This window comes from Mustela lutreola, chromosome 5, assembly GCF_030435805.1.
Source record: "Mustela lutreola isolate mMusLut2 chromosome 5, mMusLut2.pri, whole genome shotgun sequence".
NCBI lineage: Eukaryota > Metazoa > Chordata > Mammalia > Carnivora > Mustelidae > Mustela > Mustela lutreola.
The window spans coordinates 128336832-128363113 of NC_081294.1; the positions used below are offsets into that span (position 1 = coordinate 128336832).

The 26282-nt window shown below is 36.5% G+C and overlaps 1 pseudogene; it reads right to left on the minus strand.

Moving 5' to 3' along the window:
- Positions 1-531: 531 nt before the first annotated feature.
- LOC131831185 (protein max-like) lies at positions 532-6257 on the minus strand (annotated as a pseudogene).
- Positions 6258-26282: the final 20025 nt, after the last annotated feature.

Here is a 26282-nt window from a genome sequence, read left to right on the forward strand (position 1 = left end):
ACTGTAAAATGGATCCTGGCCATGACAGTTAGAAAAGTTGTATTATGCATAGTATGGACTTGAAAGCTCAGAGGCGAAAAGGACCTCCCAGTCATATAAAAAGTAATTTTAAAGAGTTGTAGGGTTTGGGAGGAAGGGTGATAAGGAAGTGTTTCACTTTGGGCTCAGTAAAAGGTTTTGAATTTATTTTGCCTAGCATCACCTCAGTCAGGTCCAAGTGACACATCTCATATCATGAGTTAGTTCATTGATAGGAGTCCAAGATTCTATCTTTATTCCAAAATGGAGGCAGGGTAGTTGGCAGCACCCAGTTCATTTGATGTGGTTAAATGGGGGAACTGAGCAATGTTTCAGATCCATAGTGGCTATCCTCTGATAGCAGAGAGGATTGTCTTATAATAAAGTAGTGGGAAAGACAATTTATACATATTCTGGACAGAGATAATGTAGGATATTCAAGGTAGATCTACAAATGGAGACTGGACAATCTATGAGCTTGAAGGACTGCCAAGTAGCTCCATGACACTAGTGTCAAATGGTAATTGCTATGACTGTGGCAATAGCCAAAGACTCGGCAACTTTGTTTCCTGCTCTAGCTCTGAAGAACTGGGTCCACATGTTGCCTTGGAGAGGGAGAAGGACTTCACAATTAGAGCACAAATAACATAGAGAATAGGAACCTATATTTATTAATGAAAATCATTGGTCCCCTCTGATTTACTGTTTCCGGTCTTCAGTGTTCTACTGGGTTTGTTCTTTTATTTATTTATTTTTCTCCTCGGTAATGTTTTGGTCACGTTCATATGAGACACGTTGTTCAGGATTCCAAGAATAATGTTGATTTGATCAAATACACTGCTAGTCATGTGCAACTCCTAGTTAACTCTAATTTCTTATTCTCTTATGTAAGAAAATATATCTGAGGGGTTCTTGTGTGGCTCAGTTGGTTAAGTGTCTGCTTTCAGCTCAGGTTATGATCACAGGGTCCTGGGATCAAGCCACACCTTGTGCTCCCCTGCTCAGAGGGAGCTGCTTCTCCCTCTCCTCCCCACTTGTGCTCTCTCTTGCTATCTCTGTCTCTCTTTCTCAAATAAAGTCTTCAAAAAAAGAAAAAGAAAGCATATCTAAGGGTATTAGAGAGATAGACTTAAAGGGATAAGCTTACTACCTCACTAATGTATTTTGTAAAGGAAAACATTTGCTAACTCATTGTAATACAAAAACATTGCAATGTGATGATCCAAGTATCATGACATTTAGGATGTGAGCTACTATGTATAAGAATAGGGAGCTATGGCTATGATTATAAATTCTTCTGCCTAAAATCCTTCAAAATCTTTAACTAAGTCATCATAATTCATCAGATACAGGACACTCTTCATAATCTGTCCACAATTTATCTCTCTAGTCTCTTCCCTTTCACATTCTCTCATGCTTTTCCAGTCCTAGGAACAACGTGTCATTTGCTGTATCTGGAATACATCATGTAATTTAGTTTCTGGTAACTCTGCTTGTGTTTCCCTATCTGCGTGGATCACACTTTCCCTATATTCTATGCATATTCATCTTTCAAAGTTCAAAACAAATGTCACCTTCTCCATGACATCTTATCTATATACTGAGAATTAATACTTTTTTCTTTTCATCATGCTCAAATAATATTTCTTATGCCTCTGAATTAGAGTTTTTCTTCAGTAATATCATTATTTGTTGATAAATTTACCTATGATCATACATAATGAAATATGGTAGAATGCAGCTAATATGATTTCCTATTATGTCCCCAACAAGATGTCTGTGATTTAAAAGGTATTTAATAAATATTTGTTAAGTGAATAACTAAGTGGAAATAAACTATGTACTGATCTTAGACTCTATCATGAATATATAATGCTTATAAACAGGGGAATTCTACAAATACTTAATTATTATTTAACAGTTAATAGGGCCAGAAAATAATTTCCAGACCAAGAAAGTAAATGATGTTATTTGAGGATCAGATATAATGGAAAGTAGTATAGTTTAATAGAAAAAGCATGGTCTTGGAAATAGAACTAGATTTTCATTTGAAATTGTCTGCTTTGAGTTATGAGGTCAAAGAGTAATTATTTAACCTCTTGAGACTCATTACAGCTGTCACTACAAAATGTGAACAAAAATTATAAAGGAGGAGGAGTTATAAAGTGGTGAATTCAATCTCTGGTACATAGTAGATGATCATTAAATGTGAATTCACTCCCCCTTTTCTGGAGTCTTCTGAGGTTAACATTTGAACAAAATTAGTCATGATGATGGAACATGCCAGGTTAAAACTACCTAGAAATACCGAAGTCAAAAGAAAAAGATTAGGGGTGCCTGAGTGGCTCAGTGGATTAAGCCTCTGCCTTTGGCTCAGGTCATGATCTCAGGGTCCTGGGATCAAGTCCTGCATCTGGCTCTCTGCTCAGCAGGGAGCCTGCTTCCTCCTCTCTCTCTCTGTCTGCCTCTTACTACTTGTGATATCTCTCTGTAAAATAAATAAATAAAATCTTAAAAAAAAAAAAAAGAAAGAAAAAGATTAGGTCAGCATTGAGTTATTTAATTATGAAGAGAATAAGGTGAAATTTGCCAAATTTTATTTAAGCCATTTTACAGGGCTTAAATATTTTAAAATTATTTTAAATAATTTTAAAATTATTTATTAATAACAGTGTTGACTCAATTCAGTTTTATAATTGTCTTGTTTCAGGTGTAAAAAAAAGTACTAAAATTTTCTTGACATGTTTGCAGTATTTTTTATTATCACACCTAACATCTTTTCTTATTTTGTAACTCCACGCGGAGTCATTCTCTTTATAGTTTTTTCTTTTGGAAACTATCTATGTCAGCCTCCTCTGCATGTCTCTATCACATGTATCTTGAACTTTCTGGTGTGTTATGTAAAACAATACCAGCACCTTCTGCTTGAAGTAGGTAAAAATGACAAGATGAAAAGCTGACTATGAAAAAAATAAAAAGAACCCTGGCTCATTTGCAAAACAGCAAAATGTTTTCTGTTTCTTCAAAGAAAAACATTTGGAAACAAAGCATAATTTTCAACTATTTTTACACGGGATAATTTCCTTTCATATCTGTGGCTAGGGCTCATGATAAAATTAACACTTTTGGTAATTAATTGACTACCTACTTGATTGACTATTCTACTTGATTGAAAAAAATGTCTAGATAGAACTATTCTTTCGTTAAGGGATTGAGGACTTGAGTTAAATAGTCAGAAATAATTTATGACTCTTAAAAGATTAAAATATAAAAGTTAAAAGATCACCTAACTATGATTAACAATGTAAAGAGGGTATTTCTGTCTTTAGTGCAGTGATGTGAATATTCAAGCCAATACTATTCACCTGATCAGGAAACTGTCTCAGGGGTTCAGGATAAACAGGTATATTTTAATTTATGGAAGTTAAGAAACCCAATAGCCATTCTGTTGATAGTAATCAGGGAGGTTGCTCCACATTTATCTCTGTTTACCTTCACCAGGTTATAACCTTGAATTTTCTAGACTTTCCTAGAATATGGTCTTTTTATAGACAAGGGATGTCAATAATACTATAATATCCAATATCTTTGAAAGTTTATTTTTAATGCTCCATGCAATTACATTTCAAGGGAGGAATCTCAGGAGCATCTGTAGAAAGAAACCATGAAACTTATGGTGTGGCTTAACATTTATTGAAACCTCATTTGCAGCACAATGTGACAGATATCCATTTCTCCCTCATCCTCACTGCTAAATCCAAGTTAAAACCCTGGAAATAGTCAAAGGGACAACAAAAGGAGCTTTCTTAAAGTTGTTAGGAAGACAACACACTGGTTTAAGACCCCAGGATGAGAGGAACAGAGTATCAAGGTGTTTTACATCCTCTTATCAAAAAATAACAACAACAACAAAAGTTAACCAAGACCACGCATTTCCCAACACTTAAACCAGGAAAGGAGGGCATTCCTAGTAGGCCTGTTCCTCTCCTGGACTGAGTGGGAGCTGTGTCTAACGCACCCGATTAGACCTGGTAGAACCAGCAAGGCCTGTTGGTCTGTAGTTCCACAACAATGACTCTCTTTTCCTTACTGGCCCTGGACCTGAGACTTCTTTACCTGGTCTAGAGACACCGGGAGGCTGATGGGGAAGGGGTTGTATGGGGTGGGCGAACCAGTATGAAGATCACATCACAACACAACGCAAGTAGCCTGGGGGCCAGTTTTCATTTCCAAGAGACAGGAGTGGTCCTACCATAGTAAGCATCCAGTCAGGGAAGTTTCCTCATCCATGAAAAGCAGAGACTACCATCTTCCCCCAAGATACACCAAGTGGGTACAACTGGGGAAACGCTTTCTCCAACTTACCACCAGCAGTGAATAGGAGGAAGATCAGAAGTTCCATGTAAACCTAGTGGATACCAGTGTGGAATATCTGAAAGCTGTACTGTCATTAGAACTCAGACCCACAAAAACAGGCCAGGCCATGTATGCTAAACCTAAGCATCTCACCCTGAACACTGTCTATCCAATCCAACAAGCATTATGTTTAGCCATTCCCAAGATTTAGAAAAATCTATGTATGATATAGATCAAAGAATTAGGTGGAGATCAATGGAAAACTGGCCATTGAAAAGATTCATGTTCTATCCATGGAAAAATGAAGAGAATACTGAAGAATGATATACTAAGAATCCAGGCTATCTGTCCACCTCTGAATAAAAGCAAATGCCACTTCAAAGTTGAGGTCAGTTCAGTCATGCAATCAGGTTTGTGTGGCAAGGAAACAACTTTTGAAAAGGATGGGCTTTCTAATGTTGGATCTTATCAGAGGATTCAATGCCTAGTGACAATGTTTGTTTGTTTGTTTTTTTCTTAAGATTTGATCACTGCTTTATGAATCTGTGGTTTTGCAATACCGACGTCATCAGGAAAAGGGACAGTTCACTCAGATTCAATGGCAGGAAATAAATATCAAAGCATCATTACTGGCGTCAATACAGAACCTCTACCTGACAAGATCCTTCCTTCTTATCCTACCTACTAATGCCCCACAACCCCACCCCTGGCAGCTACCACTTTACTGCTGCCTGCTGTCCCCCGCACATTACCACATGTGTCATGCAGCCCACCCTAAGCCTGGCTTAGAGAACCACAAGTGAAACAGGCCAAAGTCTCTGTGCTGCACATCTGTCCCCACTTTTTTACACCACAAACTTCTTCAAGGATCTGGTCCTTCAATAGGATTGATAAATAGCTTTTTATGGGGAAAAATAATTAAAGGAAGGAGGAGTAATCCTGATTACTTCAAACTAGTTATCTCCTTAAAGCAGAGCAGACCACAGATTTACAGTCTATCAAATGGAAGTGAAGGTGGCCTGGGAGCGAAGGCAGAAGGGGCAGGAGTCCTCCGTGCCTCTGCCCAGCAGGGCTGGAGGAGTTGGTAGGTGGTCACGACACTGTGCTCAGAGGTCTAACCAGTTGTCCCTACTCCACAGAAGCAGCTGCCAGTTTGGGGTGTTTGAGTTTAAAAATTTCCTGGCAGTATCAGGGAATCCCTGAAGGCAAACGTTTAAAAAAAAAAAAAAAGAAGAAAGGTGGAAATGGGGAAGGAAAATGAGAGCCATTAGCCAGGAGCTTCGATGTAAAAATAAAAATAAAAAGAGAAAGGGGGGGGGAGAGTCTCTTATATGTTCCAGAGGGTTCTGAGCATGAACTGAAAGTAGGATGAGACAACGCAGGAGTCGGACAGTTTGTATTGCTCTCATCCCCCATCTGGAGGTTTTACTGTTTTGGGGCTCTTCAGGCTCTGACTCCAAACTGCAGTCTGAGCCTCCATTAAAGGCAGAAATAGTACTGCCCCTGGCGCTGGTATAGAGGCTATTGTCTGAGAAGGGGTAGTTGGTCCGCAGTTGGACACTTGATCTTGCCTTTCCAGTGCACGGACTTGCTGCTCCAGAAGATCATTCTGCCGCTTGAGGTCATCAATATCTTGCTGGTGTGTGTAGTTTTCCCTTTGCATACACTGGATATACTCTGTGGGTTTGTCTAGGGTTTGGGCCCATGGTGCCTGCTGTCCTTTGGAGAGATGGAACAGAGTCCCACAAACTGTGAAAGCTGTCTTTGATGTAGTTCCCACGTTTTTGTTCCAGTGAGCTATGATGAGCCTGTTTGTCAGCTGCAGATTGAAACCTTGGTTGCTCTTCATAGCTCTCCACCTCCATGTCCATGTTGTCACTCATTTCACATGGCCCAGGGAGCAGCCACTGCAGCCATGTCAGGGAAAGGGGAGGGGAAGAGGAGGAGGAAGTCAAGAACAGCAAGGAACCAAGACTCCCCACCCCAACACACACACACACCACTCATTCCCCACTAGCTCTCTCACTACACACACATACCATGGGTGAGGACCACCTCCTCACTCTAGTGACAAATTCAATAACGTTAGAAAATTGCATTCATCATCATTATCCTGATGGTTAATGCATCACCCTTGGGAAACTTAATTTTCTTTAAATATCAATCTGGTCAACTCTCAGGAGACAAAAGAATAATCAGAGAACATTAACTTTAATGGTCATGATGAGCCCTCAGGGTGGGTTCAGTGTCGGTGCCAACCATAAACCAGTTTTCTTCTGAACTTCTGTTGGTGAATAAGCACCACACCAGGTACAAGATGTATGTTCTGTCAAATTGAGAAAAGAGAAGATTGCAGTGAACATAGATAAAGACTGCTGTTGAAGAAAAACTGGGCAATTTCCCTTTTTCTTCTTAATATAAAAGATAGCAGAGAGTTCACATTTATACTTCAATCCTGCTGAAAAGAGAAGGAAATCAGTCTGAATGCATGTCTATTTAAGGCTGTATGTAATGTATGTATATTATTTATTTATTTTAAATTTTATTTTTTCAGTGTTCCAAGATTCATTGTTTATGCACCACACCCAGTACTCCATGCAATATGTGCCCTCCTTCATACCCACCACCAGGCTCACTTATCCCTCCACCCACCCCCCAAAACCCTCAGTTTGTTTCTCTGAGTCCACAGCCTCTCACGATTCCTCTCCCCTTCTGATTCACCCCAATGTACTTTTCCTTTACTACTCCTAATTTCCTCCATGTTATTCCTTATGCTCCACAAGTAAGTGAAACCCTGTAATAATTGACTCTCTGTGCTTGCTTGACTTATTTCATTCACTCAGTATAATCTCCTCCAGTCCCATGCATGTTGATACAAAAGTTGGGTATTCATCCATTCTGATAGCTGCATAATATTCCATTGTATATATGGACCATATCTTCTTTATCCATTTGTCTGTTGAAGGGGATCTTGGCTCTTTCCACAGTTTGGCGATGTGGCCATTTTTTAAATAAAAACTGGAATGCTTGACTAAATACTCTCTTAGAACCACCATCTCAATTCTTCCTAGAGTGGAAGTTTCCTCCAGAATGTGTTCCACTCACTTTCTTGCTCCCTGTCCCTCCCTTTCTTCCTAATTACTTTCCCAGTCTCTGAGTTGCTCTGACCAGGGTACAGCTCTTTGGGATTCCTTGCAGAGAGAGGCTATCCTATACGTATATAGGGGTAGGTCTCTATCAATCCCATTTTGTCATTTTCGTACAAATGGTGCTATATTAAATTCCGTTTTCTCCCCCTTATTTTGGTTTAATGAAAAATCTTAAAGTTTGTCCTTTGATAATGATTAATAATATTGAGAGTGCTTTACAAATATGTGGGATGAGTTACCCTGTGACATGGAGAAGAGTATTCCTTGCTTCATTGTTTTGAAATATTAAAAAATCTCATCTATTATTATAGATAGAATTGTATATCCTGCTCTACCTGGTGTTAGATTCAACAAAACTATTGATTTTTAAAAAATAAAGTAAGGTTGAAGAGGTTACTGCCTGTGTTCTCCTCAAGGATTTTGATGGATTCCTTTCGCACATTGAGGTCCTTCATCCATTTTGAGTCTATTTTTGTGTGTGGTGTAAGGAAATGGTCCAATTTCATTTTTCTGCATGTGGCTGTCCAATTTTCCCAGCACCATTTATTGAAGAGGCTGTCTTTTTTCCATTGGACATTCTTTCCTGCTTTGTCGAAGATTAGTTGACCATAGAATTGAGGGTCTATTTCTGGGCTCTCTATTCTGTTCCATTGATCTATGTGTCTGTTTTTGTGCCAGTACCATGCTGTCTTGATGATGGCAGCTTTGTAATAGAGCTTGAAGTCCGGAATTGTGATGCCACCAACTTTGGCTTTCTTTTTCAATATCCCTTTAGCTATTCGAAGTCTTTTCTGGTTCCATATAAATTTTAGAATTATTTGTTCCATTTCTTTGAAAAAGATGGATGGTACTTTGATAGGAATTGCATTAAATGTGTAGATTGCTTTAGGTAGCATAGACATTTTCACAATAGTTATTCTTCCAATCCAGGAGCATGGAACATTTTTCCATTTCTTTGTGTCTTCCTCAATTTCTTTCATGAGTACTTTATAGTTTTCTGAGTATAGATTCTGTGCCTCTTTGGTTAGGTTTATTCCTAGGTATCTTATGGTTTTGGGTGCAATTGTAAATGGGATTGACTCCTTAATTTCCCTTTCTTCTGTCTTGCTGTTGGTGTAGAGAAATGCAACCGTTTTCTGTGCATTGATTTTATATCCTGACACTTTACTGAATTCCTGTATAAGTTCTAGCAGTTTTGGAGTGGAGTCTTTTGGGTTTTCCACATATAGTATCATATCATCTGCGAAGAGTGATAATTTGACTTCTTCTTTGCCAATTTGGATGCCTTTAATTTCCTTTTGTTGTCTGATTGCTGAGGCTAGAACCTCTAGTACTATGTTGAATAGCAGTGGTGATAATGGACATCCCTGCCGTGTTCCTGACCTTAGCGGAAAAGCTTTCAGTTTTTCTCCATTGAGAATGATATTTGCGGTGGGTTTTTCATAAATGGCTTAGAGGATATTGAGGTACGTGCCCTCTATCCCTACACTTTGAAGAGTTTTGATCAGGAAGGGATGCTGTACTTTGTCAAATGCTTTTTCAGCATCTATTGAGAGTATCATATGGTTCTTGTTCTTTCTTTTATTGATGTGTTGTATCACATTGACTGATTTGCGGATGTTGAACCAACCTTGCAGCCCTGGAATAAATCCCACTTGGTCGTGGTGAATAATCTTTTTAATGTACTGTTGAATCCTATTGGCTAGTATTTTGTTGAATATTTTCGCATCTGTGTTCATCAAGGATGAACAACATCTTCCTAGGAACAAAGCCAAATGCAAGGGAAGCAAGGGCAAAAATGAACTATTGGGATTTCATCAAGATCAAAAGCTTTTGCACAGCAAAGGAAACAGTTTACAAAATCAAAAGACAACTGACAGAATGGGAGAAGATATTTGCAAATGACATATCAGATAAAGGACTAGTGTCCAGAATCTATTACGAACTTAGCAAACTCAACACCCAAAGAACAAATAATCCAATCAAGAAATGGGCAGAGGACATGAACAGACATTTCTGCGAAGAAGACATCCAGATGGTCAACAGACACATGAAAAAGTGCTCCATATCACTCGGCATCAGGGAAATACAAATCAAAACCACAATGCGATATCACCTCACACCAGTCAGAATGGCTAAAATAAACAAGTCAGGAAATGACAGATGCTGGTGAGGATGCGGAGAAAGGGGAACCCTCCTACACTGTTGGTGGGAATGCAAGCTGGTGCAACCTCTCTGGAAAACAGCATGGAGGTTCCTCAAAATGTTGAAAATAGAACTGCCCTATGACCCAGCAATTGCACTATTGGGTATTTACCCTAAAGATACAACGTAGTGATCCAAAGGGGCACATGCACCCGAATGTTTATAGCAGCAATATCCACAATAGCCAAACTATGGAAAGAACCTAGATGTCCATCAACAAATGAATGGATCAAGAAGATGTGGTATATATACACAATGGAATACTATGCAGCCATCAAAAGAAATGAAATCTTGCCATTTGCGACAACATGGATGGAACTAGAGCGTATCATGCTTAGCGAAATAAGTCAAGCAGAGAAAGACAACTATCATATGATCTCCCTGATATGAGGAAGTTGTGATGCAACATGGGGGCTTAAGTGGGTACGAGAAGAATATATGAAACAAGATGGGATTGGGAGGGAGACAAACCATAAGTGACTCTTAATCTCACAAAACAAACTGAGGGTTGCTGGGGGGAGGGGGTTTGGGAGAAGGTGGTGGGATTATGGACATTGGGGAGGGTATGAGCTTTGGTGAGTGCTGTGAAGTGTGTAAACCTGGTGATTCACAGACCTGTACCCCTGGGGATAAAAATATATGTTTATAAAAAATAAAAAATTAAAAAAAAATAAAAAATAAAGTAAGTTGGGAAACCACTCCATGTAACTCCCCATCAACAAAATTTTCAATATAGGTATTTGCTGTGCTTTGTAACAATAGTATTTTCATTGGTATCAGTTGCCTGCTGAAATCTAATCATTATGGCTATACTAGCCCAGTTGTCTTATTCCCCACCCCTGCAAAATGGTCACTGTCTTCCTTGCCAAAAAACTCAACGCGTTAGATGTATTTTCTCATTCTTGGAGAGTTGTGTGGCCAGAAGCAACTCTGTAAATAACACAGAACAGGGATTTTCATTCATCATTACCAAAGCATGCTTTGTATAGAAATAGCTAAGGTATATTCTGATTTGCAAGCATTATATCTTGCAGAGTATATAGTTATTTTCATCCCTTTCTTGATAAAGACTGTATCTGAAGAAGTTAAATCTATATAGAATACCAATAATCTCTTGTGGCCCCAAAATTAATATTTGCCACATGATGTTCAGGAAATTAATCTATTTCCAGGGCAAGAACACACTATTCAGTAGCATTTTCCACTACTTGGGCAATTTGAGATTGTTGTCTAGGGAAATATTAGTCAATTGCTTATAGAAGGACTACCTGTAAAACCCAAAAGTCAAACTTACGTATATTTATATTAAATGGTTTGTGTTTGTCAATAGGCAATACAGAGTGCAATGGTCTTACTTAATGGGAAAATAAATTCCTGACAGTGATGTAAAAAAATATATCATACATATGAAACATGGTATTTTTGTTTGTTTGTTTATTTGCTTATTTTGTTTCTGAATGCCCAGCTTCTGATGATGAAATTTGCAAGATGTCAAACATTGTAAGCGGGAATCAAACACTGTCTCTTTTAGTATTATAAAACTCACTTTCCCTCTAAGTTTGGTAATTGAAACTAATACCTCTCTTTGGATTAAAATTTGTGCAGCTTCCAAATTTTTATCATTCTTGCGTAAAACAGAGAATCAACCCAGAAATTAAAATTTCTACATAGTGTGTTATTACTGAAAGCTCTGAACATATTTGAAATTGAGGCTACTCATTTCCCTCCTATACAGAAAGACTGCAGATAGAGAAATGGAGTGTAGTTTGATGTTTCTCTCATCTTGTTCTGCTCTTAAGAAGATTCCTTACTAGCTCTTTCTGAAATGTGTCACAGGAAACATACTCATTCTTTAACCAAACCATAGAGGGAAAGCTAATCCATAGAGGGAAAGCTAATCTAAATTCACTGTGTTCCCAAACTGCAGGGGACATATGTGCTCTGATTGGTTAAAACTTGAAGGGAAAAAACCCAGATTTAAAAAAATGATAAGTTGACTTTCAACACAATGATTTCAGCACAATGAGTAAGTATAAAAATATCTACTCAGTGTTTTCAGGGATGCAGTCCAGAGCTATTTTCTTTTATGTTGTTGTTCAATTATTATACTCCCCCTTCCTTTGTTGTCTATCATGATGAATAGTAAGTAGATACATATTTTTCTCCATCCCCTTCTTCATTAGTTAACTTACAATATATGTAAAAGAGAATGAGTTCTCATGAATATTTTCATGGATAAATTCCATACTTTTAAAATAGGTTTGAATTTTGAAAAGCTCAAGCATCCTGATTGCCAATTAAGTTACAGTAAACATCTATTAATTAGAAAACAAAAAAGACAATATTGTAGCAAATTGAGATTCTATATCAACTGAAAGCTTACTCAAAACAGTTAAACTATCACAGAATAGAAATATTTCTAAATCCTATAAAAATGAGTATAACTTAGCTACAAATACTGATGATAACTGTATCAAAAAGAAAATTATAGAGCAATTTTATTTATGGTTAGTTATGTGAAAATTCTTAATGTAATAATATACAGAAACTGACAGCTTGTTAAAAATGTCGTTTTCACTAATAGGGGTTACTTTTCCAAAAATGGAATGTTTCGGGGCGCCTGGGTGGCTCAGGGGGTTAAAGCCTCTGCCTTGGGCTCAGGTCATGATCTCAGGGTCCTGGGATCGAGCCCCGCATCGGGCTCTCTGCTCGGCAGGGAGCCTGCTTCTTCCCTCTCTCTCTGCCTACCTCTCTGCCTACTTGTGATCTCTCTCTATCAAATAAATAAATAAAATGTTAAAAAAAAATGGAATGGTTCAATATTAGTATAATTTAAAATACTAATATTTATGAGAAAAATCACAGAACATTTCTATAGTAACTGAAATCTTAACATTTTGGATTAAAACACTGAGCAAAATATGTTTCTACAGGTACTTCTTTCACTTTATAAAATATATCAGTCCTGGGACGCCTGGGTGGCTCAGTTGGTTGGACGACTGCCTTCGGCTCAGGTCATGATCCTGGAGTCCTGGGATCGAGTCCCGCATCAGGCTCCCAGCTCCACTGGGGAGTCTGCTTCTCTCTCTGACCTTCTCCTCGTTCATGCTCTCTCTCACTGTCTCTCTCTCAAGTAAATAAATAAAATCTTAAAAAAAAAATAAAAAATAAAAAAAAAAAAATAAAATATATCAGTCCCAACCCCAAGGCCACCCTCATGCCTGATGGGGAATCATTTGAAAGCAGGTCTATTACTATAAAAAAGGAATGACAAGTGCCCACTTATTGCTATTTATTAAATAAATTATTTAGGTACTAGCTAATACAATAAAAAAAAAACTTAGAAAAAATAAACTAGTTTATAAATATATCAAATTTGAAGGTGATACAATTGTATACTTAAAAAACTGAAGACAACAACAACAAAAAAACCTAATACAAATATAAGGGGCTATTATAGGGCATAGATATGCAAAAACTATAAGTTAGTAATTTTCATATACAACATTCTAGAAGAAATTATCCAATTTAAAATATCAACATAGTGCTTCTAGGAATGTGCACCTGTGAAATGTGCAGGATTTAAGGGAATCAAACTTTTAAACAATCATTACCAACACAAAACAAGTCTTGAAAAAAAGGAAAAAATATACTCGTGAATAAGAAGACACATTAAAATAAATATAATTAAGTTCATTCATAAATATGGTACCAATGAACATACCAAATACCAGTAAGCTATTTATTTATTTATTTTTAAGTTTTATTTATTTATTTGACAGACAAAGATCACAAGTAGGCAGAGAGAGAGGGGGAGGCAGGCTCCCTGCTGAGCAGAGAGCCTGATTAGGGGCTGGATCCCAGGACCCTGGGATCATGACCTGAGCTGAAGGCAGAGGCTTTAACCCACTGAGCCACCCAGGTGCCCCTATTTATTTTTTTATACTACACCAACTAATTCTAAACTTTATATAGAAAAACAACTAAAGAATAGTTAGGGACATACTAAAAAATTAAAAAAAAAATATGTGTATAATCTCACTTTTTCAGGTAATAAAACCTAAATTTCTCTTTTTTTTTAACTTTTCTTTTTCTAGTTTGGTGGGGGAAAATTGACAAATAAATGTTACATATATTCACAGTGTACAACCTGATGCGTGATATATGTAAAATAGTTATTATTGCAGCCAGCTAATTAACATATCCATCATCTGATTGGTTCTTTTTTTTGTGTGTGTGGTAAGAACAATTAAAATGTACTCTCTTAACAAGTTTCAGTTATATAATAAAGTATTATTAACTATAGTTACCATTGTGTACTTTACCTCTCCAAAATTTATTCAACCTGTGTAACTAAAAGTCTGTGTTCTTTGACCAACATCTTCTCATTTCTCCTACCCCCCAGCCCCTGACAATCACCATTCAACTTTCTGCTTTTATGAGTTTGACTTTTTCAGATTTTACATACAAGTAAGATCATGCAGTGTTTGACTTCATGTGTTTGGCTCATTCCACTTGGCATAATGTCCTCCAGGTTCATTGCTGTTGTCACAAAGGACAGGACTTCTTTCTTTCTTATGGATGAACATATTCCATTGCATATATATGCCATTTGTTCTTTATCAATTCGTCAACAGACAATTAGGTTGATTTCATATCTTGACTACTGTGAATAGTGCTGTGATGAACATGGGAGTGCAGATACACCTTTGAAGAAATGATTTTACTTCTTTTGGATGTATACCCAGATGCAGGATTGGTGGGTCATATAGTAGTTCTATTTTTAATTTTTTGAGGAATCTCCATACTGTGTCCATAATGGCTGGGCCAATTTACATTTCTAACAGTGTACAAAGATTCCCTTACAAAGATTTTGTACAAAGATTCCCATACAAAGATTTTCCTTACCAACCCTTGTTATTTTTTATCACTTGATTCTAATAGATGTGAAGTATTATCTCATTATTTTTATTTACATTTTCCTGATGATTAATGATGCTGAGTATTTTTTTGTGTGTAACTGTTGGATATTTGTATATCTTCTTTTGCAAAGTGTGTATTCAGGTCCTTTGCCTGGTTTTTAATTGGTTTGTTTGTCTGCTGGTGGGTCAAGTTCCTTTATAAACTTTGGATATTAATCCCTTGGATGATTATTTTTTGTGGGTCACTCTTTGGGAAATGGTAGCATAAGAAGTACAATACCTGAATTTAAGAGGTATTGCCTCGATTAACTTAGGCAAGTCACCTTACCTTATGTAGCCTCAGTTTCCTGATCTGTACAAAGAAGGAGTTTCCAAGGACTTATCCAGCTTTTAATTTCCATAAATATAGTAGAGTAAAATAAATTCAGTCTTACTCTTTCTAAGTATCAGCTTTTATGACATAGAACCCACTTAATTATAGGAAATGCAGATGATGGTGGATGGGCTCTAATTCTGGAACATCTCACCAACATTCTTTATATAAGATTTCATGGTACCAGTCAATAATGATGCCATTTTTTCCCTCTTAACGATTGAGTGAAAATCATTTAACATTAAATCCATTTTTTTTTTTTTGTTTTAAACAAGTATATCACTGTGTTGGGAATATATACAAAATAGTGATGATGGAAAATATGAACTTACTTTTCAGATGCTTCTGCATTGATAAAAGTCAGTATTTTTATTCATACATAATTTGTCATAATTGACATTGATCTTTTTTCTCCATTAGCTATCTTTGTCTTTTTTTTTTTTTAATTTCATTGGATTAATGAATGAGATAGTATTGTGCATTAATGATAACCCATTGATTGCTTATCTCCTTGGGTGTATTCAACATATAGTAACAATCATTCTCCCCCATTATGAGTCTCTTTTTTAAAAAAAAATATTTTATTTATTTATTTGACAGACAGAGATCACAAGTAGGCAGAGAGGCAGGCAGAGAGAGAGTGGGGGAAGCAGGCTCCCTGCTGAGTAGAGAGCGCGAAGCGGGGCTCGATGACCTGAGCTGAAGGGAGAGGCCTTAACCCACTGAGCCACCCAGGCACCCCCTGCCCCATTATGAGTCTTAAAAGACAATGATTCTGGAATAATTTAATTTACATCCAGAAAGTACCACTGAGGGTATGTAATGTTAAGAGTTCTAATAAGATTGAGAGTTTAGTGTGCTGTTCACATTTGCCCCCTTTGCTACTTAAATCCAGAATTCTTCAGACCAGTGAATCAGAACAAGGAAACAAACTGAGAAGTAAACAGATGCCTGTCAGAACTGTCGTGTTGTTTTCACGAGTTTGATCTTGTTAGAAAGTTTGACAATGAAAGACTGAAATATGTTGAAAACCAGATAAATCTGACAAATCAGTGAAGTCACAAATTAAACACGGTCTTTGTTGATTATATAGCCATTGTGCAGGTTAATATATCTCTTATTAACCTTATCTATAAGTCTTAATATATCAAGACTTAGGAACACTGTTTTTACAATGATTACTTACGAGTAGTTTTTTAATACTATATATTTAGATATAGTTATTATTTTGAGCTAATGCAGGGTCATAATTAATATCTGAGGTTTGAACTTCACTGATACCTGTTTTCTTAATATCTTTTCCACCATTTATTAACCATGTGTTTGACCTTGAGGAGTCCACTTCCCAATCTGCCAGTTCTTAGTTTCTTTATCTGTGAAATATAGATGATAATTTATGGTAACTAATGTTGCCTAAATAGTTAAACAATATAATATAGTTTAAATGATTTATAATGTGCCTGGCACACATTAAGTAGTACATAAAATGTGGTTACTATTATTTTTGTATATTTAATGAAATTGTTATTGACTCAACTTTCATCCTTACAAAATTTACATAAAGGGTCTACAAGTACTCATAAATAACATGTAGCCAACATTATTTTTCCTCTCTTTACAGATGATAAAAGGTGCCAATTGCTATTGCTGGTCCATATATTTTTTTCCCAGTTATAAAAGCCTACTGATAAAAAGTGAGATTAAGGGGCACCTGGGTGGTTCAGTAGGTTAAGCCTTTGCCTTTGGCTCAGGTCATGATCTTGGTGTCCTGGGAATGAGCCCTGCACAGGGCTCTCTGCTCAGGAGGGAGCCTATTTCCCTTCTTTTCTCTCTGCCTACTCTCTCTGCCTGCCTCTCTGCCTACTTGTGATCTCTGTCTGTCAAATAAATAAATAAAATCTTTAGAAAAAAAGTGAGATTAATTTTCTTACTATACAAGTTAAAATTAGACAATATATATCAACCTGGAAACTACTCTGAATCCATCATTTTGGTGGATTATATTTGCTGCCATGTCAATTATAGGTGGCAGGCACCAGATGGTTCCTTAGTCATCTGACAGAATTAATGAACCTGCTCGGTGGCCTCACTTACTTCTACTGATGTTTTAGATTCCATGGAAAGAATTCAATTGAATGATATCCTTTAAAGTACCAACAACATGTTTCAAAGCAAAGGTTCCTAAACAGTGATTCATGAGTCAGTCTGCCTCTTAATCAATCATTATTTAGAGCTAAGAAAGAATCACTTTTACAGTTTAATGTCATCTTCAAGGTCACCCTTTGACATAAGAACTATAAATAATTATGAAAGTAGCAGTAAAATTATTTATAATAAAATAATAGTTAATTCTGTGTGCTTACTGTACTCCAAGAATTGTACTGATTTCCTTTATTTATTTGTTTGTTTATTTATTTATTCCTCAAGGGAAAAAAATATGAAATAGATATACTCTCACCTGTTAGATGGAGAAACTGAAGCTAAAAAGTGATGTGATTTCTTCAAGGTCACAGAGAAATTAACTGAACTGGGTTAGAAAAATTCATTTCTTATGAAGTCCCGTTTACTGAGCTTCCTTTGTGTTCCAAGCTTTGTATTTGGCTCTGAGAATAGAAAGCTAAATAAGAGGAAGCCCCTGACCCTCAAGGAGTAGCTTTCATGTCATCTTCAACAGAACCAGGCAGAATGAGCCACATGAGGAATTCAAGCCAGAGCAGCATCAGTACATTTTTTGGAAGATGAAGGGTTTGCTCATGACTATAATTTGTAGTATCTAGTGGCTTGTGCGTTGAATATTTGATCAGCCTCTATTCTTAATAGCAGTAGTGTTTAGTTGTATCCCTCAAATACAACCATACCTGACTAATGATACATGGTCAGTAAAGAGATGCTGAATGATAGAATGAGAGAATAATCTCCTCTACATTGAGCCTGTGCTAAGGAGGTTCCCGGACCCTCAGGGCCGAAACTCTTTCATCCATTGGCTAGGGTTTCAAGAGTAACCTAATGCTGTTTCTTCCATAATCGCTTTATTATGTCCTTGGCCTTTCCTCTCACAGTCATGTCTGCTTGATGATTGATCTATGGGATCCTCTGCATATTTAAAATTTTTTCTCAGCTGGTCTTTTTGACCCCATTCTCTGTGTTTTATATGAAAAACCTATTCCTTGTTTCCACAGTTATCGAGTCCCTGCTTTTTTCAAGGCTCATGGTAAACCTTGCTAAGAATGACAGACATGGGTGGAAAAGCTCACTGGTCTCATAATCTCTCTTTCGTTCTCCTTTTTTTTTTTTTTTTTTCCCAAGTAAGCTCTATGCCCAGCGTAGGGCTTGAACTCAGGATCCTGAAATCAGGAGTTACATGCACTACTGACTGAGCCAGCCAGGTGTCCCCATGTTCTTATATTCTAATGAGAAAGAGAGATATATGCTGGGAAGGAAAAAATTCAGGCTTGTTGTGTAGGAAAATATAATAAAACAAATTGATCAAGACAATCTAGAAACAGTATCCATTAGAAGATTCATTATTCAAAGCTTGCATTGTCTTTAAAAACATAACACATTTCATTGTGCTTGTAAAAGTTAAGAACATTAAGATGGTCATGGGAAAAGTATCTATGAAGATACCTCTTCTGGGCCACTTCCGATGCCAAATACAAAAAGATCTCTATTTTTAATGTAAATTGGTAAAAATGGGTCATTGATTGTCACAGCCTTCAATTCATGAATGGGACCTGTTGATGCCAAATAATATTGCCGCTAATGATCATGATAGTGGCAAAGATAATGATGGTGATAGGCTGGTTATATCCTAAATTTACTCAACAAATATTTATTGAAAATGTACTGTGTGTTAGATACAGTAATAAAGTTGACTTTTAGTCTCTTGGTCCTCACTAGCTTAATAGCCTAGCAGAGCACAAAACTATTGACAAGTAATAATTAATCTGGAGAATGAATGATAGCATCTCTAAGGAGGAAGCAGCAGATACCTGAAGCAATATTAAAAGTCAAACTGAAAACATTTCTTGTGGAAGAAATAGTGTGTATGAAGCCTTTTGACTGGAAGGAAATAGGTGAGGCTGCACAATGGAGAAAAATGACTAAGAATGCCCTTAAGTCCTAAAAACAACAATAGCACCCAAAATAATTTATATAAATATTTTATTCATTTCTATATGGCAAGATCCCTTTTTTTCTGATAATTTTTGTGACCTTAATAAGGATTATCAAATGGCATCACTCTGACTAATGATGTCTCACAAGTTAACACTGAAATTCAATTTTGAAAAAATTCTCTATCTTACTTTTAATGGGCTTCTGGATATTGAGATTCTGTGACTATAATTTATTCCAATGTTATTATAATCTGAAAGAAAATAGTGATAATAATTTAGATAATGAACTCTGAACTTCAAAATATATAGGATATGATTTAAATATCTGATAAAAAGACATAACTTCTTACAGTATTTCTATATTCATTTAAGTGATGTATACCTTTTCAGGATGCTTTTCTACAAAATTAGTTTTTCTCTAGCTCTACACTCAGATTTTATATGACAAGCAACTCTATTAGACTATCAAGCTTTCAACTAGAACAGCATTGAAAAAATCTGAACAGAATGCAAAATGGAGAAAACCATCTTTGTGACAGCTAAAACATAGGGTTTTCACAAGAACATTTTTGGTATTGATTCTTGAAAGCAAAAATCATTTCCACAATGGGGAGATCCTATTGGTTATAGCACTTAACATCTTTCTTTTCTTTTCATTGCTGGAGTCTATCAGAGTAGTTTAATAGGAGAAGAAAAGATCTCAAAGAAAAAAATTAAAGAAAACTGAAATTGCTTGAACTAGTTAAACATGTGTGTGTGTGTTTTAAATGATGTTCAATGGCGTTAGAGGCTTCTTTTTTTCTCATTTAATCTCAAATCACTACATAAAGCATTTGACATTTGCATACTGTCTTCCCCTCAAAGAGATATTTTAAGTTGTTATAAGAAAAAGGCAAGTGTGTGTGGGTATTCTAAAAACAGAGGCCTTTTACAAATCACTAATACTGTTATAAAACTGTAGTACAATAATATGCAGTGGGAGTCAGGCTGACTTGGAGGAAATATTTTTAGAACACTGACTGGGAAGAAGAGATATTTAAATGGAGGAGAGGTGACTCTGGATAGAAAGGAGAGATTTGGGTGAATACCTATGTGCTGAGCGAAGTCAATCAGAGAAAGACAATTATCAGACGGTTATACTCATACGTAGAATACCAGAAACAGGGCATAGCACTACTGGAGAAGGAAAACTGGGAAGTTACCAGAGAGGGAGAAAACTATAGGAAATAAGCAGCAAGCATTGCTACAGTGGAGGTGGGTGGGGGAACAAGGTAGTCGGGTGATGGGCATTAAGGAGGGCGCATGATGTGATGAGCACTGGATGTTAAATACAACAGATGAATTATCGAACAGGAAAAAAAATGAAAGTATTCTTGTATATTTTTATGATGCACAAATGCAAAAAGTAAAAAAGGAAAGATTTGGTACGGGGAGAAAGAAGATGGTGATACCAAAGAAATAAAAAATCTCTTGTTATACCAAAACTGGAGAAGATTCAGCATACCATCTTTGGATTTTGAGAAATAACTGAAAGCATATGAAAGTTGATCACTGTAGGCCGAGAGAATTCAGGAGAGGAGCTGAGGGTGCTGCGAGCATAGATACACATTCCACTTGGTGAAAAAATGGGGCTACTATGTGTAAGGCAACAAAAGCAAGATGGCAGTGGCAGGAGGTTAGGGACATTGCGCCGTGTAAAGAGAGAAAGTAGAATTACCTGGAGTGCCATTATCAACTGCAAAGTTAATATACAATTGTGTTAATTGAATTATGGCTGTTGTTTGTTATACACACACGTATGACAGATGCTACCTCTGTGGGTAAGACAGGAAGTTACAATTTATAATGACGAACACTGGAATCATCAGAGTGAAAGCCTCACTTTATGTTTTGTCTTTCCTGTAAGCTATAGAAAGAAAAGCTACTTTCAGTCTCCCAGAAGGAATAGCATGTGACTTGGAGTAAAATAGATCAAGGTAAAAAATCTCACATCTACATCCTACTTCTGCAAATCATAAAACCTCTCAGTTTCCTCATTTCTACTGTGGAAATATGTATCCTCATACAAACCGGTTAATGAGGTCAAGAATAGAAAAGAGCTAAGGAGAATATCACGCATATTAAATGTCAACTGTATCTTTCTTTCCCTTTGTATTCTATTTCATTCCCACTGCCTCATTTAGAATCTCATCTCTTTACCTTTAGATTACAGCAAGTTACCATCTACTGGTTATCTCTCTGAACAATTTTGTGACTCTTCATGTACAAAATCAAATCTCATTCTCAGTTGGTTAAGCTACAATGACTTGCTCAGTGAGTCAGACTACTCTGTATAGTTTGTAAAGCCTTATTTAAACTTGTTTCCTACATACCCCCCCCCTCAAAATTTTTTTCCAGTTGTTAACTCACATGAATCCCAGCCGTCTCTTCTCTGTTATCCACATTGTCTTTACCATCTCTCCTGTTGGCTCCCCATAATTTCACATTTTCAAAACTTTTTGAGGGTCAATTCAAGGTCTAGCTATTCATTGAAACTGTACTGTATATCTAGGCTCAAATGACTTCCTCCAATTTTGATCTCTTATTACGTTTATACCCCAAACTATAAACTAGTTTTCCACATTTTAAAAATTTGGGTTAGCTTATCCTCACAAATAAATTTTAATTTCCTAGAAACATGGACTTTAATTTTTTTAATCCGTAGAGCCTACCAGAATTCTGAGTGCATGATCATCAATTCAATAAATACTTACCGATGGGTTATATCTGAAGGTTTCAGACAGCTTTCTTAATTTTAAAACTGGATTGCCCTTGAAAGGCTGTTCAGCAGTACGTTCTGATTAAAATAGTCTGTTCATTTACAACAAGGGGAGGTTTCCAGCTGATAGATTTTATTACCTGTTATTTAGACAACGCAAACACTGTAACAGGGAGCATCTTGTAAACAAAATTTGCCTTGACCATTGGGCATAACCAACTTTAACTGCTACTTTCAATCTCCCCTAAAGGCTAGAGAGGAACTGAAATGTGAAGTATTTAGCAGGGAGATGGACCAAAAATCCAGTTAGAACAGAAAATGACTTGAGTTAAAAACAGAGAAACACAGAAACCACGCTAGCTATAGAAGTTATCTGTCTTATGTCCATTCACACTTTCCATTCAGTCATATTTTTGTGCCACACATTTTATATTCTCACCCTTTTCAATACTCACATATCTAAATATAACTTGCTACAAATCTTGTCTTAAAAGAGAGGTTTAGAAATTTTAGTTTTCCATTGATTCAATCCATTTCTAGTCTTATCAATTGGAATAACTCTAAGCCTGCCCACATCCTTCCTTTGTCCTGTCATCTGATTTAATCATCACTTATAATGATAATAAAATAATAATTTATGGATTGAGAGTAAAGAAATTTTAAAAAGAATGACAAGAGCCAGGAGAATTCACAAAGTGGAAAGGTCTCCAAGGGTGAGCCAGGCAGTCATCCGTGACTAAAGACATAAGCTGCCTTTTCCCCTCTTTTCCAAATTAGAGGAAACAGCAAAAAGAGGTGGGCTGATGGAGCTATGACTGGACAAATTACAGATGCTACTCTGCACATTTAAAAGGAGATATGCCAGATAGATCTTGTGGATCACCTAAAATTTTAGAATAACAGAATTATAGAGTCAGTATCAGAAATAATCATGCTAAAACTTTTGAACAATACCACATATGTTACTTAAATTATTTAGGATGTAAGACTTAGTTCCTAGAAGATATGGATAACTGTATTTGCCTTTTGGTCTTTATGCCATTTGAGATAAAATATGTGAAAGTAACTTGTGAATTACAATGTGAGTTTTATAAATGAATTTTTAAAAATGAAGTACTCTGATTCCACAAAAGGTTAAACATAGAATTACCATATAACCCATCTTTTCCAGTCCCAGAAATATACACAAAAGAACTGAAAACAGATATTCAAATAAACGTATACACATGTATTCCCAGAAACACATATATTCATAGCCAATAGGTAGAACAAATGTCCTTTTACAGATGAATAGGTAAACAAACTAAGGAATATTATTCAGCCGTAAAAATGGAATGAAATACTAATGCATATTATAATGTGGATAGCATTATGCTAATGGAAAAAAACCCAGCAATATGCTAAATAAAAGCACTATGCTAAGTGAAAAAAAGCTAGACACCAAAGATTACATATGCTATGATTCCATTTGTATGAAATATCGAGAACAGGTAAATCCAAAGAGGAAGAAAATGGATTTGTGATTGCCAGGGGCTATTGGAAGATAAGCACGATACCTTGCTTCAAGGGTATGGGCACTCCTTTGTGGATACTAAAATTTTTTAGAACTAGATGGAGAAGTTGTGAATGTATTATTGTGCAATGTTGTGAATGTATTAAATGCCACTTAATTGTGTATTTTAAAAGGATTGATTTTATGTTCTGTGGATTTTACCTCGATTGAAAAGAAAAGAAAAAAATACCACTGGTTGAAATATTCCTATCTTATACAGTTCCTGTTGCAACTGGTGGCATAATCTAGTTTAAGTCCCCTAATTTTTGTTTGTACCCTCACCACTTTTCTCTTCTTGGCCCATATTAATTCCTCTAATACTATAATTAGCAACTCAGAGATCTATCCAACATAAATATCTACTTTTGTTTTTAAGTATGGCCTTGTTACTTAATTGATTTTAAATAAAAAGTAGTGCACATAAATTTAAAATAAAGATTATTCTTCCAATCCAGGAGCATGGAACATTTTTCCATTTCTTTGTGTCTTCCTCAATTTCTTTCATGAGTACTTTATAGTTTTCTGAGTATAGATTCTGTGTCTCTTTGGTTAGGTTTATTCCTAGGTATCTTATGGTTTTGGATGCAATTGTAAATGGGATTGACTCCTTAACACTGTTGGTGGGAATGCAAGCTGGTGCAGCCACTCTGGAAAACAGCATGGAGGTTCCTCAAAATGTTGAAAATAGAACTGCCCTATGACCCAGCAATTGCACTATTGGGTATTTACCCTAAAGATACAAATGTAGTGATCCAAAGGGGCACATGCACCCGAATGTTTATAGCAGCAATGTCCACAATAGCCAAACTATGGAAAGAACCTAGATGTCCATCAACAGATGAATGGATCAAGAAGATGTGGTATATATACACAATGGAATACTATGCAGCCATCAAAAGAAATGAAATCTTGCCATTTGCAACAACATGGATGGAACTAGAGCGTATCATGCTTAGCGAAATAAGTCAAGCGGAGAAAGACAACTATCATATGATCTCCCTGATATGAGGAAGTGGTGATGCAACATGGAGGCTTAAGTGGGTAGAAGAAGAATAAATGAAACAAGATGGAATTGGGAGGGAGACAAACCATAAGTGACTCTTAATCTCACAAAACAAACTGAGGGTTGCCGGGGGGAGGGGGTTTGGGAGAAGGGGGTGGGATTATGGACATTGGGGAGGGCATGTGATTTGGTGAGTGCTGTGAAGTGTGTAAACCTGGTGATTCACAGACCTGTACCCCTGGGGATAAAAATATATGTTTATAAAAAATAAAGAAATAAAAATAAAAAAAAATAAAAAAATAAAAAAAAGATTATAACTCTCCTGTGGTTTACATTTGGATGCAGTTCATGTTGAGTTTACATATTTTTTGTGAAAAACCTACAAACTTCAGTTTGTATTCAGCATATCCACGGCTTTAAATCCTTGGCAGGGAATAGCTATTTAGCATTAGTCATTTTGCACAGTTTATAACATAATGATTACAAGCCAACCCAAAGGACAGAATACTATATTGCCAGGAATGCAAGTGGGATCATATTTATCTTTAATGGAGAAACATGTTCTATTTTAAAAAGTGGCAAAAAAAAAAAAATAAGCAATAGTCACGAAGGGTCAAAGTTGGCAAAATCTGTTACAGTCCAGCCCCAGCATTATGTTTTGACTATTGAAGCAACTAGTGAATCAACTGTGAGAAATAATCTGAGCTCTCTAACTGGGATACTAAGCAGATGGCAGAACTAAAGATGTGCTGAACTCGCCATAAATAACTGAGACAGGACAAAGTACAAGATGGAAGTGCAAGCTAGTCCCAGCAGTTTGTGGGAGCATGCACAGTTGCCAATATGTTAGCATATGCCTTTAGCATTGTACCTTTACAAATGCACATTGTGAGATATATGGCATTATCCTTGGAAGCTGAGCATTTTAGATGCTATAAAGATAATCCATAAAATGTACCTAAGCCTTATGACATAATAATCTATTGAGAAATGTTATAAAAGGGAAAGCATATAAATGAAATAGACAATTGGAGGGTAACATAAGGGCTCATAGTCCCTATGAGCAGTAAATTGATAATAGTAATTTGATTATATCATTTCTCATCATTAAAGACAATATTCACTGTCATCGTGAAATCTGTTTCTCTTTCTGTGTGCTGAGACTTCCAACAGAGTGGAACTCGACTGTGCTGGGAGTTTAAAATGTTAAAGGGGGGAAACAAGCCTTTACAATGATCCTGTCGAAACCATACAAGGGTCAGGAACATGGAGTAACAAAGTCACATGGAGTTGTGCTCATAGAACATACGGTCATATGGTCCCGGAGCAGGTTCTTCAGCTTACAGTATTAGCAATGACACCCAAACAAATGCAGCACATTGAGGGCTCCCCAGGGTGAAGGGGATGAGGTGGACCTCAGATCTGCAGTGAAAGAACAAGTTATTGGGAAACTCACGTAGAAATAAATAACACAGTCAACCTGAGTTTCTACTGTATGCCTCTATTTTCTCAACAGGTATCACAAATAGTAGTGAAGTTTGAATATCAAACTAGATACCGGATATCATCTGCTGAAATGTACCCTGGCAGTCCGATCTAGACTTAGTGCTGGCTTTGGTGCTACAATGCAAGAGCAGGCAATGAAAAGCTATAGGAATCCAGAGGGATAGTATTCAGTGGTTTCTTCTCTTCTGTCAAAATACTTCCTAAATTATAAAAGGGGCAACAGCACTCTAAAGCAATGAGAGAACAAATTTTAACTGAACTCGAGGAATGGATACCAACTTTTCTAACGGATGCTTACCTACACCACTACTGGGATCACCTC